Genomic DNA, 19,488 nt, shown 5'->3' with positions numbered 1-19,488 from the left:
GCCAAACATCTGCTTTTTAACACAATGGTGAGGTCATCTTTTCAAACATGATCCATCTCATGCTTGTAATAATACTTCTAAAGTGGCATCAGCAGTTCATACCATGTTCTCTACATTTTGGACTTGGATGTGTAGGTGTTCAACTCCAGCAATGACTAATTAATGTCTCTCTGTATGTGTGTGCGTGTGTGTGTGTGTGTGTGTGTGTGTGTGTGTGTGTGTGTGTGTGTGTGTGTGTGTGTGTGTGGTGTGTGTGTGTGTTTGTGTGTGTGAGACTACAATGCTAGAGAGGGGTAGCTTCTCCAACAGATATTGTGTGTACACTTCATCTCAGTGGAAAATTTACATGGATAGAGGTCTTCCACAATGTTTTCCTCACTTTTAAGCCAAACAATTTCCTTAATACACAATGCTGAGGTCATACTTTTAAATATGCTCATTCTCAATGTTCTACAAAGACTATTAATGTGGCATGAGCAGCTAATACCCATATCTGTAGTTTCTGGACTTTGAAAGGCAGGTGTTCAAATCCAGCAATGACTAGTGTGTGAATGTGTCACTGCAATGCTAGGTAAGGATGGCTTGTTGACTAGGTCATTTGTGTACACTTCACATCTGTTGGTCTCTCCCAACTCTTTTACTCACTTTTAAGCCAAACCTTTTATTAAGTGAAAACCTGTTCAAATCTCAAGCCCTTCCAAAGTCAGACATCACAGCATGCTACGTGGAATTATTCACAGAACCTCAGTACAACCAAGTCAGTGATTGCATAGAGTTGCAGTACCTACAAGAAGTAACCCAAAAACTAACTCAAAAAACAAAGTAACCTGACAGAATCCAAAAATTAAACAGTTTGTATAGAAAAAGAAAAAAATTGTAGGCAAATTTAGGAATTGTAAAACTCAGTAAAGGAAACAAAAGACAGCACAGGTGCTGAAAACCACTCATTATACTTTATTTAGCACTTTCATCTCCCAGTATGAGACTTCATCAGAATAAAGTAACACTAAAACAACCACCTTACATTTAAATGCAAAACATCTGATTAGCGGTACAATTAACCCTAAAACCCTCGGATTTAAAGCAACAGTTGTAAAAACATGGAGCATGTCAACCCACTAATATAAATATGCAAAACCTGATAAATGTGAGTGCATATGAGTAATTAAAATATTACTTAAAATGTATAATGGCAAATTTTGAATACAGCAATAAAATATATAAAATACAAATAGCTGCAATGCTACCATTCTGAACAAGCTTTCAACTTTAAGATGTTATGAATAGAACATTGATCATTAAGACCTGGAGGCAAAACTGAAAAAGATAAAAACTGTTTCATGAAACTGAATAGACAACTAAGAGGATTAATTAATTCCAGCAAATCAAATTTTGAAGTAAACATAGCATCCCAGATCAAGACAACCATAAGGTCTTCTTTAGCTATGTCCAAAACCTCAAAGACAGTACACAACAGTGTGCCAAACTATTGGTAAATGGAGTCAAGCTCACAGAACTGGGAAATATAGCAAATCACCTTGCTAAAAAATTCAGCTCCAAAGTTTAACCCTCACCCACCCACCACCAGCCACTCCGAGGAAATACCACATAACATAACCCCTCCAGCTATCAAGAGGGAGGAGGTTTTAAATGTGCTCTATACAGCTAAGAATACAGTTTCATTGAGCCCTAATAATATCCCAAAATGCCTCCTATATAGCTTGCAATATGACCTATCAAGCCCACTAGAGTCACTGCTCAACCATAGCCTATACACAAACTCCATGCCATATGAATGGAGGACTGCAATACTCATCCCTATACCCAAAGGCAGACCATCAGTGGATCCCAGAATTAGAGACTCATTAGTCTGTCTAGTCTCTTATGCAAAGCCATTAGAGCATTAACAGGAAAATGACTAACTATGACATAGGAAACCTTCAGACACTGGACCCAACCCAGTTTGGTTTCAAAGGTAGGTCATGTCTACTGAACCTGGAGGACTTCTTTAAGAAGCTCACCAAGGCAATGGATGAGGACAAACTGTGCATATTGCTTACTTTGACCTAGATAAGGCATTTGATACAATGTCCTACTCAGGTATTCACCCCTTGTAACTTGCTGGACAGCTAGCTTTCTTGCAGACAGGACCCAGGAACTTAGGATTGGATAGACAACCTCCTAAAAAGGCCAGTCACCAGTTGAATACATGGGGGCTCTGTGCTAGGTCTACTCTTGTTTGGCATCTATCTTTCAGAAGACACAGCAAATTACAGTGGCCTCAGGCTTACCAAGCTTGCAGATGATTGAAAGCGAGGAGCAATTATAGAACCCCCCCCCCCATGATACTAATATCTTACAGGAAGGTCTTACATAGAAAAATGGTGCCAAAGCCATTGCATAAAACTCAATGCCAAGAAATGCTTGATAGTACCTTTCCAGAAGTTAGCCACCGTGAGAAACTATCTAATTGATAAAACACTCCTAAAAGTAGATGCAGTAGTCAGAAATCTGGGGATTCACATAGATAGTAACCTAGTATTTGACTAAAATGTGTCTAAGATCGTAAGAAAATCATTCTATGCCACTTAATATATAAGTAAGGGCATCACATCTAGGTCCAGAGAAGTCGTCTTGCCACTGGACTCAGCCCTGATCAGACCCATCATTGAGTATAATTTCTCTTTCATTATGTACCTGACCAGGAACATGCAACAACTGGAACTTCGACAGAGATTACTCACAAAAAGAATTCAAGACATAAATACAATGTCCTATACAAATTGCCTCCAAACCCTATCTCTGTACTCTATTTCCTATAGAGTATTGAGAGGTGTTTTTTGCCTAGCATACAAGCCATCCTTGGATCCTGCTTTAATGGACCTTTTGTATATCCACAAAATGAATAGCACCAGAACTGTTAAATCTAAGGATTTAGACTTTGCTTGCAACTTAAATAGAACATGTTGGAGGGACAGGTATGTATTTCAGAGAATTACCGTTCTGTGGAATAGGCATTCCATGCATGTGAAGCAGAGAACTTTCCTAACTGTATTCAACCTGGCCAGTGAATGGGAAACTGGAAATTCACCCCTAGTAAAATACCTATGTCTTTGATGGACAGATGAAGCAATTAAATCATGATCTAACTAATGCACACCCCTTAAAAATGTCTAAGGCACAATGATTTCTGCATACATTTGGCTTGCATGACTAGGTTAATAAAGATCCCAGTGGTTGTTAGCCTAGTATTCACCTATGAACCTATGAAACAATTGCCTTGCCACACATTGTTGAGGTCATAGTTCCAAATATGTTGTTTCTCACAGGTCTAGCAAGACTTCACCTGTGGCTTGAGTGGCTATTAAACAGCTCTCTTGAGTGTGGACATGGATAGAGAGGGGTTCAGATCTGGCAATGTATAGGTAATGTTGTGTGTTGAACATTAGTAACAGACCGGACTGCATTAAGCAATGGATACTGATATGGTTGCTTTACACTTGTGTAAAAGCTGACAAGGCTGAAGGATTTTGTTCCATCAAAATACATTTTAGGGGATACATGACCATTCCAAAACAATGCTTAAGTCAGACATTGAAGTGTGTACTTTCTGATATTTGTAGTTAGTAACAGATTATCTGGCTTGTTCACCAACAGATGTAATCTGGATAAAGCAATGTAGACTGAGCACTTATATGGCTACATCATTTTGATAACTCATACATATTTTGTGTGAATCATATAGCTTCAAACACACAACTGAAGTCATCCATTCAACTGTGTGATTTCTGATACCTCTAATAATGATCTCTTCCATGGCACCAGCAGTTAATATGCAGTTCTCTAGATTGTGGACCTAGATAGGCAGGTGTTCAATCTGATAATGTAATTGTGACAGACAATACTGATAGACAGGACTGGCTTACTCAACACATGTTGCATGCAAACACACATTACAGTGAACACTAATAGGGCTAAAGGATGTTGAGTCATAGAATGTATTTTAGATGAGGCATAACCATTGCAAATGGACTGCTGATGTAATCCCTTCAAGTGAGTGCTTTATAAGACTTTGGATGCAGTTCTTTCTATGGAATCAGTGGTCGATATACAGCCCTCCAAACTATGGACACAGGTAGACAAGTGTTCAAATTTGTCAAGTTGCAAATATTGTGTGTAATATTGAGTATAATTTGTCAAGGTGCAAATACTGAGTGTGTAACATTGAGTACTACCTTCTCAAAAGCAAATGATGATTACAATTTTACTTACCATATGCTTTTATAATTGGACAGAGGAAAACCATATTGAGTAATCCCAACAATGGAAACTAAATGAATTCAGACATAATGCTGAGGATATAATGTCTAGTCTGTGTAGTCTGACAAGTGTGATATGAAGACCTAGGTAGAGTTTTCAGTTAGTGCACAGATCAAGACAATATTGACCTAGATTATATATGTTCTAATCCAGAGTTGCATGCATTTTATTATTTTGTTTACATATCAGTAGTTATAGGCTAAAATGGATTATTCAGTAGATATTGATGTACTTAATGGTACACTGTGGTCATAATGTGTCATAGGACCTTAGTTATCATAATCTGTTATGGTCTTGGGATGGGTAGCTGGTTCATCCAATAATTACTGTACTTCCTTATGAGCATGCCCAGCATTAATGATATATTTCAATGAGTGATGTTTAGCGTAATGCACATTAACTAATCAACATTTTGGAATATTTCTGTCATTGGCTGTTTTGTAGCAAAAGGTTCTGAGAATTTTCCTCCATCGAGGTGGCTCTGACAATGTCTGCAGAATGGAGGTAGTGACCAATGCACAGTGAACACCAACATTGTTATAGCCAAGTATACCTGTTTTATGTAAACTCTGACCCTGTCTACAATTCATGTATAACATAATGGTGCTGCTGCACTTGTCTGTGAGATATGTTGCCTGTTGTGATCCAGGTATTATGGATCTTCTATACATTGCTCAACTGGGGAAACATCTTGGTTACTGACATGATAGTATACTGCCTTAGGAGGTGTACTTTTTCAGCCTCCAGTGATTTGTGCACATATAGCAGCAGCAGGAACTACACACATAAACCACAATGCCACAAGGATTTACCCTGACACATATAATAGATTGACATGGTGCATGCAGCAGTTGTCATTGCACAATTACTGACATCAGGCACATTTTGGTTGTGATTTCTTCTCCTAGGGGCTAACCATCTTGGGTGGTCTTCCCTTTACACATGCTACTCATGTCAAGAGACATATATTGACATTTGCAGACAAACAACCCTGATGTTACTGGACTGCCTGGACATGACTGGTATGTTCCAGGATTTCCATCTTAGTATATTTTTCACAAAATGTCCTATATCTCCCGCATAAGTACATCTCATTTGTAATAGTTATACATGTGTACTAATATTACATCTCTTCTGTTATAGTTATACATGTGTACCAATATTACATCTCATCTGGTATAGATATACACATGTACCAATATTACATCTCATCTGCTATAGTTATACATTTGTATCAATATTACATGTCATCAGTTATAGTTATGCATGTGTACCAATATTACATCTCCTCTTTTACAGTTATACATGCCTACCAATATTACATGAAATCGGTTATAGTTATACATGTGTACCAATATTACATGTCATTGGTTAAAGTTATAAATGTGTACCAATATTACATCTCATCTGTCATTGTTATACACGTGTACCAATATTACATATCATCTGCAATAGTTATACATTTGTATCAATATTACATGTCATTGGTTATAGTTATGCATGTGTACCAATATTACATATCTTCTGTTACAATTATACATATCTACCAATATTACATGTCATCGGTTATAGTTATACATGTGTACCAATATTACATCTCCTCAGTTATAGTTATACATGTGTACCAATATTAGATGTCATCGGTAAAATTTATAAATGTGTACCAGTATTACATCTCCGCTGTTATATAGTTATACATATGTACCAATAATACATCTCCTCTGTCATAGTTATATACATGTACCAATATTAGATCTCCTCTGTTAAAGTTATACATGTGTACCAATATTACATCTCCTCTGTTATAGTTATACATGTGTAAATATTATATCTTATCTGTTATACTTATACATGTGTACCAATATTACATCTCCTCTGTTATAGTTATACATATGTACCAATATTATATCTCATCTGTGTATAACTATAACAGATGAGATGCAATATTATAACCATAGACTCCCACCTAAAATTTGATAGCCATTTCAACTTAACTATTAAAAAAGTACATGCCAAACCGGGATCATTCTACCATACATCTCATCTGTTATACTTATACATGTGTACCAATATTACATCTCCTCTGTTACAGTTATACATGTGTACCTTACATGTCATTGGTTATAATTATACATGTGTACCAATATTACATCTCCTCTGTTATAGTTATACATGAGTACCAGTCTTACATGGCATCGGTTATAGTTATACATGTGTAAATATTACATCTCTTCTATTATAGTTCTATTATAGTTATACATGTGTACCAATATTGCATCTCATCTGTTATAGTTATATACATGTACCAATATTACATCTCCTCTGTTATAGTTATACATGTGTGCCAATATTACATCTCATCTGTTATAGTTATACACGTGTACCAGTACTACATGTCATCGGCTGCAGTTATACATGTGTTCCAATATTACATCTCCTCTGTTATAGTTATACATGAGTACCAGTCTTACATGACATTGGTATAGTTATAGTTATACATGTGTGAATATTACATCTCATCTGTTATACTTATACATCTGTACCAATATTACATCTCCTCTGTTATAGTTATACATATGTACCAATATTACATCTCATCTGTGTTTAACTATAACAGATGAGATGCAATACTATAACCATAGACTCCCACATAAAATTTGATAGCCATTTCAACTTAACTCTTAAAAAAGTACATGCCAAACTGGGATCACTCTACCGTATCAAACCATTTCTTACCAACAACACAAGATCAGCCATTGCTTGCTCCAAACTTCTATCCACCCTACTCTATGCATCTCCCATTCTAACTAATCTCAACAAAACTGAACTAAGAAAAATGGAAGCCTGCTATAATAGAATTGCCCACTTTGCTGCAAATTGTTCATATAGAACTCATCACTGTACTGCTTTGAGACAGCTCCACTGGCTTGAACTGCCCAACCTCCTAACCTACAATCAGATTTGCCTTTGTCATTCTATCTATTACCTCCCCAATAAGTGTCCTGCCCTCTGAAACCTAGTACAACATCACTCAGCCAAAAGGCCTCTTAGATCATTAAGCAAACTAAAACTAGAAGTCACCAACAGCTACAATAGATTTGGAAATGCACAATATAGTAGTTCAGTGGCTAAAAAATGAAACTCTGTCCCTACTAGCATTCAAAACACATCATCCAAAGCCTCCTTTAAAGACCTCATCAGGCAACATCTCAAGCAAAGTTGGCAGTACCATGATTGCACCCCGGGCTAGTGAAAGTGGATAACGTATACATACTAAATCTAGAGTACTTGATAATAGTTTTCAATCTTACTCACAAACACTGGCTAATCTACAGTGTATGTACTGTACCTGTGTACTATGTATGTATTCTACCTATGTGCCAAATTTCAGCTGTAGACCACAAATCTATTAATTGTCTTTATTTTTAAATTAATATTTTTTGTTTGTTCTCTCCACTGTAACTGTTTATGTGCCACATACCACTGTAAAAACATGTCTTTTGTAATTTGTGTGTATACTGATCATGTCTAAATAACTAAATGTATCTGTAATTTTTCTTTGTGGAGCTTTTCTCCCCAGGCCTCTGCTGAAAAAGGGTATTTTTGGCTCAGACACTCCCGGTTAACAAATGTAAAATAAATAAATAAATACATCTGTTATAGTTATACATGTCTACCAATATTACATGTCATCGGTTATAGTTATACATGTGTACCAATATTACATCTCCTCTGTTATAATTATACAAGTGTACCAACATTACATCTCATCTGTTATAGTTATACATTTGGACCAATATTACAAGTCATTGGTTATAGTTATACATGTGTACCAATATTACATCTCCTCTGTTATAGTTATACAAGTGTATCAACATTACATCTCATCTGCTATAATTATACATTTGGACCAATATTACAAGACATTGCTTATAGTTATACATGTGTACCAATATTACATCTCCTCTGTTATAGTTATACAAGTGTACCAACATTACATCCCATCTGCTATAGTTATACATTTGGCCAATATTATAAGTCATTGGTTATAGTTATACATGTGTACCAATATTACATATCCTCTGATACAGTTATACATGTCTACTAATATTACATGGCATTGGTTATAGTTACATGTGTACCAATATTGCATGTCATCGGTTATAGTTATACATGTATACCAATATTACATCTCCTCTGTTATAGTTATTCACATGTACCAATATTACATCTCATCTGTTGTAGTTATACATGTGTACCAATATTATATCTCATCTGCTATAGTTGCACATTTTTACCAATATTACTAGTCATCGGTTATAGTTATACATGTGTACCAATATTACATCTCCTCTGTTACAGTTATATATGTCTAATAATATTACATGTCATTGGGTATAGTTATACATGTGTACCAATATTACATCTCCTCTGTTACAGTTATACATGTCTACCAATATTACATGTCATCGGTTATAGTTATACATGTGTACCAATATTGCATCTCCTCTGTTATAGTTATACATGTGTACCAATATAACAAGTCATTGGATAAAGTTATACATGTGTCCCAATACTACATCTCATTTGTTATAGTTATACATGTGTACCAATATTACATCTCATCTGTTATAGTTATACATGTGTACCAATATTACATCTCCTCTGTTATAGTTATACATGTGTACCAATATTACATCTCCTCTGTTATAGCTATACATATGTACCAATATTACATCTCATCTGTTATAGTTATACACGTGTACCAGTATTACATGTCATCAGTTATAGTTATACATGTGTACCGATATTACATCTCCTCTGTTATAGTTATAGTTATGCACGTATAAATATTACATCTCATCTGTTATAGTTATACTCATGTACCAATATTACATCTCCTCTGTTATAGTTATACATGTGTACCAATATTATATCTCCTCTGTTATAGTTATACATGTGCCAATATTATATCTCATCTGTTATAGTTATACACGTGTACCAATATTACATGTCATCGGTTATAGTTATAAATGTGTATCAATATTACATCTCCTCTGTTATAGCTATACATGTGTACCAATATTACATCTCCTCTGTTATAGCTATACATGTGTACCAATATTACGTCACCTTTTATAGTTATACACTTGTACCAATATCTGCTGTAGTTATACGTGTGCCACTTTTTCATTTCTTCTATTATAGTTATATATGTGTACCAGTATTACATCTCATCTGTTATAGTTATACATGAACCAATATTACATCTCATCTGTTATAGTTATACACGTGTACCAATATTACACGTCATCGGTTATAGTTATACATGTGTACCGATATTACATCTCCTCTGTTATAGTTATACATGTGTACCAATATTACATCTACTCTGTTATAGCTATACATGTGTACCAATATTCCATCTTCTCTGTCATAGTTATATATGTTTACCAATATTATATCTCATTTGTTATAGTTATACATGTGTACCAATATTACATATCATCGGTTATAGTTATACATGTGTACCAATATTACATCTCCTCTGTTATAGTTATACATGTGTACCAATATTAGATGTCATCGGTAAAATTTATAAATGTGTACCAGTATTACATCTCCGCTGTTATATACTTATACATGTCTACCAATAATACATCTCCTCTGTCATAGTTATATACATGTACCAATATTAGATCTCCTCTGTTAAAGTTATACATGTGTACCAATATTACATCTCCTCTGTTATAGTTATACATGTGTAAATATTATATCTTATCTGTTATACTTATACATGTGTACCAATATTACATCTCCTCTGTTATAGTTATACATATGTATCAATATTATATCTCCTCTGTTAAAGTTATACAGGTGTACCAATATTACATCTCCTCTGTTATAGTTATACATATGTACCAATATTACATCTTATTTGTGTATAACTATAACAGATGAGATGCAATATTATAACCATAGACTCCCACCTAAAATTTGATAGCCATTTCAACTTAACTATTAAAAAGTACATGTCAAACTGTGATCACTCTACCATACATCTCATCTGTTATACTTTTACATGTGTACCAATATTACATCTCCTCTGTTACAGATATACATGTGTACCTTACATGTCATTGGTTATAATTATACATGTGTACCGATATTACATCTCCTCTGTTATAGTTATACATGAGTACCAGTCTTACATGGCATCGGTTATAGTTATACATGTGTAAATATTACATCTTTTCTATTATAGTTTTACATGTGTTCCAATATTGCATCTCATCTGTTATAGTTATATACATGTACCAATTTTACATCTCCTCTGTTATAGTTATACATGTGTACCAATATTACATCTCATCTGTTATAGTTATACATGTGTACCAATATTATATCTCCTTGGTTATAGTTATACATATGTGCCAATATTACATCTCATCTGTTATAGTTATACACGTGTACCAATATTACATGTCATTGGCTACAGTTATACATGTGTTCCAGTATTACATCTCTGTTATAGTTATACATGAGTACCAGTCTTACATGGCATCGGTTATAGTTATACATGTGTAAATATTACATCTCATCTGTTATACATGTGTACCAATATTACATCTCCTCTGTTATAGTTATACATATGTACCAATATTACATCTCATCTGTTTATAACTATAACAGATGAGATGCAATACTATAACCATAGATACCCACCTAAAATTTGATAGCCATTTCAACTTAACTATTCAAAAAGTACTTGCCAAACTGGGATCACTCTACCATATCAAACCATTTCTTACCAACAACACAACGTCAGCCATTGCTTGCTCCCATCTTCTATCCACCCTACTCTATGCATCTCCCATTCTGACTAATCTCAACAAAACTGAACTAAGCAAAATGGAAGCCTGCTATAACAGAGTTGCCCACTTTGCTGCAAATTGCTCCTATAGAACTCATCACTGTACTGCTTTGAGACAGCTCCACTGGCTTGAACTCTCCAACCTCCTAACCTACAATCAGATCTGCCTCTGTCATTCTATCTATTACCTCCCCAATAAGTGTCCTGCCCTCTGAAACCTAGTACAACATCACTCAGCCAAAAGGCCTCTTAGATCATTAAGCAAACTACAACTAGAAGTCACCTACAGCTACAATAGATTTGGAAATGCACTATATAGTAGTTCAGTGGCTAAAAAATGAAACGCTGTCCCTACTAGCATTCAAAACACATCATCCAAAGCCTCCTTTAAAGACGTCATCAGGCAACATCTCAAGCAAAGTTGGCAGTGCCATGATTGCACCCCAGGCTAGTGAAAGCGAATAAGGTATACATACTAAATCTAGAGTACTTGTAATAGCTTTCAATCTTACTCACAAACACTGGCTAATCTACAATGTATGTACTGTACCTGTGTACTATGTATGTATTCTACCTATGTGCCAAATTTCAGCTGTACACCACCAATCTATTAATTACCTTTATTTTTAAATTAATATTTTTTTGTTTGTTCTCTCCACTGTAGCTGTTGATGTGCTGCATACCACTGTAAAACCATGTCTTTTGTAATTTGTGTGTATACTGATCATGTCTAAATATCTAAATGTATCTGTAATTTTTCTTTGTGGAGCTTTTCTCCCCGGGCCTCTGCTGAAAAAGGGCCTTTTTGGCTCAGTCAGACACTCCCAGTTAATATATGTAAAATAAATAAATAAATAAATCTGTTATAGTTATACATCTACCAATATTACATGTCATCGGTTATAGTTATACATGTGTACCAATATTACATCTCCTCTGTTATAGTTATACAAGTGTACCAACATTACATCTCATCTGCTATAGTTATACATTTGGACCGATATTACAAGTCATTGGTTATAGTTATACATGTGTACCAATATTACATATCCTCTGATACAGTTATACATGTCTACTAATATTACATGTCATCGGTTATAGTTACACCTGTACCAATATTACATGTCATCGGTTATAGTTATACATGTGTACCAATATTACATCTCCTCTGTTACAGTTATATATGTCTAGTAATATTACATGTCATTGGTTATAGTTGTACATGTGTACCAATATTACATCTCTTCTGTTACAGTTATACATGTCTACCAATATTACATGTCATCGGTTATAGTTATACATGTGTACCAATATTGCATCTCCTCTGTTATAGTTATACATGTGTACCAATATAACAAGTCATTGGATAAAGTTATGCATGTTTCCCAATATTACATCTCATTTGTTATAGTTATACATGTGTACCAATATTACATCTCCTCTGTTATAGCTATACATGTGTACCAATATTACATCTCATCTGTTATAGTTATATATGTGTACCAATATTACATCTCACCTGTTATAGTTATACATGTGTACCAATATTACATCTCCTCTGTTATAGTTATACATGTACCAATATTACATCTCTTCTGTTATAGTTATACACATGTACCAATATTACATGTCATCGGTTATAGTTATACATGTGTACCGATATTGCATCTCCTCTGTTATAGTTATAGTTATGCACGTGTAAATATTACATCTCATCTGTTATAGTGATACTCATGTACCAATATTACATCTCCTATGTTATAGTTATACATGCGTACCAATATTATATCTCCTCTGTTATAGTTATACATGTACCAATATTACATCTCATTTGTTATAGTTATACACGTGTACCAATATTACATGTCATCTGTTATAGTTATACATGTGTATCGATATTACATCTCCTCTGTTATAGCTATACATGTGTACCAATATTACATCGCCTCTGTTATAGCTATACATGTGTACCAATATTATATCTCATCTGTTATAGTTATACATGTGTACCAATATTACGTCATATAGTTATACACTTGTACCAATATCTGCTATAGTTATATGTGTACCAGTTTTTCATTTCCTCTGTTATAGTTATACATGTGTACCAATTTTACATCTCATCTGTTATAGTTATACATGTGTACCAATATTAAATCTCATATGATATAGTTATACTCATGTACCAATATTAAATCTCCTCTGTTATAGTTACACATGTGTACCAATATTGTATCTCCTCTGTTATAGTTATACATGCACCAATATTACATCTCATCTGTTATAGTTATAGACGTGTACCAATATTATATGTCATCGGTTATAGTTATACATGTGTACCGATATTACATCTCCTCTGTTATAGTCATACATGTACACCAATATTACATGTCATCGGTTATAGTTATGCATGTGTAAATATTACATCTCCTCTGTTATAGTTATATATGTGTATCATTATTACATCTTTACTGTTATAGTTATACATGTGTACCAACATTACATCTCATCTTTTATAGTTATGCATGTGTACCAATATTTATTTATTTATTTATTTATTTTATTTTATATTTGTTAACCGGGAAATTCTGACTGGACGAGGTCCATTTTCAGTGGAGGCCTGAGGAGAAGAGCTCCAACATCAAGTTATACAAATACAGTACATCCAGCATAATACACAAAACAGGTTACATCATGTATGCTGAGCATAGTAATATAACAAGAAATTAATAAAAACATTCCAGGTAAAGGAAGACATAGAACATGGGTAAAAAGACAATGTCAGTCATACATTGGTAAGAAAAGAAAATATATCAAGTAAGATTCTACAGTTAAAAGTACCCTTTCAGATGACCAAGCCTACAGGGGATCAGAGCTCCAGCATGTGATCAGGGAGGAATTTGGGGGGATAATAATAGTATGGGTAGGGTTATGTGATACAAGGGCATAACTAGGTACTAAGAAGGTGCAATTTGAAGGAGTTTTTGAATATGGATGTGGAGGGGGCAGTGGACACGGATAGGGGAAGAGAGTTCCAATTTCTGGCAACGGTGTGGGAGTAGAGTGCTTTCCCTGCATTATTGTTAGCCTTGGTGATGGAGAGGAGAGATTTTTCACTGGATCTTAGGTACCGGTTTGCAGTATAGATAGCAAGTAGGTTGGATAATGAGGGTTTTTTTTTCAGGATATTTGAGAATATTGTAGGCTGTGCCCAGCTGGTGATAGTTAAGTAGCTGTGGTAGCTCAAGCCATTTTAGTTCTTTTAGTGCAGCACAGTGATGGGTTCTAGAGGTTGAGTTAGTAGCAAACTTGGCTATTTTATTGTAGCATGATTCTAGTTTGTCTAGGTCACATTGTCTGATTTGGGTAAAGATTGGTGCTGCATATAATAGAGTTGAGAGGAGGTGGCTTTGTGCAAGAGTGACTCTTGCTTTTTGTGAGGGAAAGGACTTATGCCTGTATAGGGAGCCTAGTTTTTTGTGTACTAGTTTTATGGAATGTGAGATGTGAACATCAAAGTGGAGATTATTGTCTATTTCAATGCCCACAAGTTTGGTGTGGTTAGAAGGGGAGATGGTGGTGCTGTCCTTAGATGTTATTGTAAAGGAGAGTTTTTTTTATCTATTAGGGGTAAATAGTAGCAGTTTTGTTTTTTGGGATTTAGAATTAGTTGGATACCCGATATCTATTTTTCTACCGAGATAAAGGTATCTTGAGTGAGTGTATGTAGGGTGGTGGGAGATGAGGCGGAGCAGTTCAGGGTTGAATCATCCGCATATTGTATGAGTTTGGCATGTTGTGTAGAGCATTTGAGGTTATTTGTAAAAATAGAGAACAATAGTGGGCCCAGTATAGAGCCCTGTGGGACTCCTATGGTGGTTAGAAGTTGTGTAGACAGAGTTCCTTTCCACTGGACTGATTGCTGCCTGTCAGATAGGTAGCTTCTGAACCAGGCTATAGTAGAGGAGGTGAAGGATAATGATGTTAGTGAGTCTAGTAGAATGGAGTGGGAGACCATATCAAATGCTTTTGAGAGGTCTAGGAAAATGGCTGATACATATTTGTTATAATTCCTGTGAAGGTTTATATAATTAGTGAAGGATAGAAGGGCTGTGGTAGTGTTTGATGTGAATGGAAACCGTGTTGTGTGGTAGATAGTAGATTGTGTGTGTTAAGAAATGTCATCACTTGCAAGTGGATGCATTTCTCAAGAATTTTGGATAAGGGGCAAAGGATGGCAATAGGTCAGTAGTTGGAGAATTCATAAGAATTACCTCCTTTATGGAGAGGAATGATGTGAGATACTTTTCAGAGTTTGGGTATGTAGGATTCTAGTATGGTGCAGTTGATAAGGATGGAGACAGGATATGATAGGGAGTCACTAGCCATTTTTAGGTATGCAGCAGGTATGTTATCAGCTGCTAGTGTGGTTGGCTTTAGTTTTAGGAGGATTTTTTTGATAGTTGAGGTGGGCACTGGTGATAGGATGAAAGAGGGGTTGGTGTGGGATAGGTTAGGTTGTGACTGAGGTAGACTGGTTTTGTTTATTTGACTGGACAGAGCTAAGATGGATTTAGTAAAATGGTTATTAAATTGAGAAGCTATGTCTAGGGTATTGTTAGTAGAGATGGGTGCTGAGGTTGTGGTTTTGCCTGGCTTTAGTAGGGAGTTAATGGCATGCCAGAATTTCTGTGGACTATTTGAATATTTCCTTTGGTCGCTAAGAAAATAGTTTTGTTTGTTTATTTTGGATTCAGCCTTGGCCTTGATTCTAAGCTGTTGATAGTATTGTCTGGAGCTAGGGGTTTTGTCAGTTTTCCAGATTTTCCAGGCTTTATCTCTAGCTTTTAGTAAGGCTCTGTTGTCCCTATTTAGCCAGGGTGCGTAGTTGGCTTTAAGTCTGATCTTTCTGCTGGGAGCTAGACTGTTAAGGATGTTAGAGAAGGTAGTATTGAAGTAGTGTACTGCCTGGTCTAACCCGAGTGTCCGTAGTGGTTCCCAGTTGCAGTGGCTTAGGACAGTATTTAAGTATCATGGGGAAAGGTTACGGTCATCTCGTACAAATTTGTAGACTACCGGTTTGGGGTGATTGGAGTGTTTCTGGAGTAGGAAGGTGGGGAGATGATCACTTAGGTCATCTGGGAGACAGCCTACTATATAGTTTTGTTTGGGATAGTTGGTTAGTGACCAGTCCAGTATGGATTCTTTCTTCGTTTTCTCATTTATTCTAGTTGGTTCTTCAATTAGTTGAGAGAACCCATATAGACTGATATGTGTAGAGGGGCTGCTGGAGTTATAGGCTGCCCAGTCAATGTTAAGGTCTCCTAATAGGATTGTTTCCTCAGGTAGATTGTCCTTTGTCCAGTGTAGGATGTCTTCTATTATGAGCGAGTTGTTGCCTGGAGGTATGTAGCAGCGTATTATATTGATCTTCTTGGTGTTTCTTATGGATAGGACAGAAAATAGGACTTCAATATTACATATCATTGGTTATGGTTATAAACATGTACCAATATTACATCTCCTATGTAATAGTTATACATGTGTACCAATATTACAACTCTTTGGTTATAGTTATACATGTATAAATATTACATCTCATTACATGTGTACCAATATTACATCTCCTCTGTTATAGTTATACATTTGTACCAATATTACATCTCCTCTGTTATAGTTATACATGCGTACTAATAATACATTTCATCTGTTATAGCCATACATGTGTACCAATATTACATGTCATTGGTTATAGTTATACACGTGTACCAGTATTACATCTCATCTGTCATAGTTATACACATGTGCCAATATTACATCTGCTCTGTTATAGTTATACATTTGAACCAATATTACATGACATCGGTTATAGTTATACATGTGTACAAATATTACATCTCCTCTGTTACAACTATACATGTGTACCTTACATGTCATTGGTTATAATTATACATGTGTACCAATATTACATATCCTCTTTTATTATACACATGTACCAATATCACATGTCATTGGTTATAGTTATAGATGTGTAAAAATATTACATCTCCTCTGTTACAGTTATACATATCTACCAATATTACATGTCATTGGTTATAGTTATACATGTGTACCAATTTACATATCTTCTATTATAGTTATACATGTGTACCAATATTACTTCTCATCTGTTATAGTTATACATGTGTACCAATATTATATTTCCTCTGTTATAGTTATACATGTGTACCAATATTACATCTCCTCTGTTAAAGTTATATATGTGTACCAATATTATCTCTCTTCTCTTACAGTTATACATCGGTACCAATGTTATATCTCCTCTGTTATAGTTATACATGCACCAATATTCCATCTCATCTGTTATAGTTATACACGTGTACCAGTATTACATGTCATTGGTTGTAGTTATACATGTGTATCAATATTACATCTCCTCTGTTATAGTTATACATGTGTACCAATATTACATGTCATTGGTTATTTCTATATATGTGTACCAACATAACATGTCATCAGTTATAGTTATACATGTGTACCAATATTACATCTCCTCTGTTATAGTTATACATGTTTACCAATATTACTTGTCATTGGTTATAGTTCAACATGTGTAAATATTGCATCTCATCTGTTATAGTTATACATGTGTACCAGTATTACATCTCATCTGTTATAGTTATACACATTTACCAATATTACATCTCCTCAGTTATAGTTATATGTGTGCCAGTATTATATCTCCTCTGTTATATTTATACATGTACCATCTCATCTGTTATAGTTATACTTCTGTCCCATTACATGTCATCGGTTATAGTTATATACATGTACCAATATTGCATCTCCTCTGTTATAGTTATACCTGTCTACCAGTATTACATGTCATTGGTTATAGTTACACGTGTAAATATTACATTTCATCTGTTATAGCTGTACATGTGTACCAATATTAAATCTCCACTGTTATAGCTATACATGTGTACCAATATTATATCTCCTATGTTATAGTTATACATGTAACAATATTACATCCCTTCTGTTATACTTATACACGTGTACCACTATTACATGACATTGGTGAGATTTATACATGTGTACCGATATTACATCTCCTCTGTTATAGTTATAGTTATACGTGTGCCAATATTGCATGTCATCAGTTATAGTTATACATCTGTATCAATATTATATCTCCTCTGTTATAGTTATACATTTGTACCAATATTACATCTCCTCTGTTATAGTTATACATTTGTACCAATATTACATCTCATCTGTTATAGTTATACATGTGTATCAATATTACATGTCATCGGTTATAGTTATACACGTGTACCAATATTACATCTCATCTGTTATAGTTATACACATATACCAATATTGCATCTGCTCTGTTATAGTTATACATGTGTAACAATATTACATGTCATCGGTTATAGCTATATATGTGTAGCAATATTACATCTCCTCTGTTACATTATCCATGTGCGCCAACATTACGTCATCGGTTATAGTTATATATCTGTACAAATATTAAATCTCCTCTGTTATAGTTATACCTGTGTACCAATATTACATCATTGGTTATAGTTATACATGTGTAAATACTACATCTCATCTGTTATAGTTATACATGCGTACCAATATTACATCTCCTCTGTTATAGTTATACATCTGTACCAATATTATATCTCCTCTGTTATAGATATACATTTGTACCAATATTACATCTTATCTGTTATAGTTATACATGTGTATCAATATTACATGTCATCAGTTATAGTTATACACGTGTACCAATATTACATCTCATCTGTTATAGTTATACATGTGTACCAATATTACATGTCATTGGTTATAGTTATACATGTGTACCAATATTACATCTCCTTTCTTGTAGTTATACATGTGTACCAATTTTATATCTCTTCTGTTAAAGTTAAACATTTATACCAATATTATTTTATCCTCTCTTATAGTTATACACATTTACCAATATTACATCTCATCTGCTATAGTTATACAGTTGTATCAATATTACATGTCATCGGTTATAGTTATACACGTGTACCAATATTACATCTCATCTGTTATAGTTATACACATATACCAATATTGCATCTGCTCTGTTATAGTTATACATGTGTAACAATATTACATGTCATCGGTTATAGCTATATATGTGTAGCAATATTACATCTCCTCTGTTACATTATCCATGTGCGCCAACATTACGTCATCGGTTATAGTTATATATCTGTACAAATATTAAATCTCCTCTGTTATAGTTA

The sequence above is a fragment of the Protopterus annectens genome, chromosome 2.part0 (assembly GCF_019279795.1).
Source record: "Protopterus annectens isolate FY-2018-M chromosome 2.part0, PAN1.0, whole genome shotgun sequence".
Taxonomy (NCBI): domain Eukaryota; kingdom Metazoa; phylum Chordata; order Ceratodontiformes; family Protopteridae; genus Protopterus; species Protopterus annectens.
The sequence above is the reverse complement of the archived record's forward strand: the minus strand, read 5'-3'. Positions refer to the sequence as shown.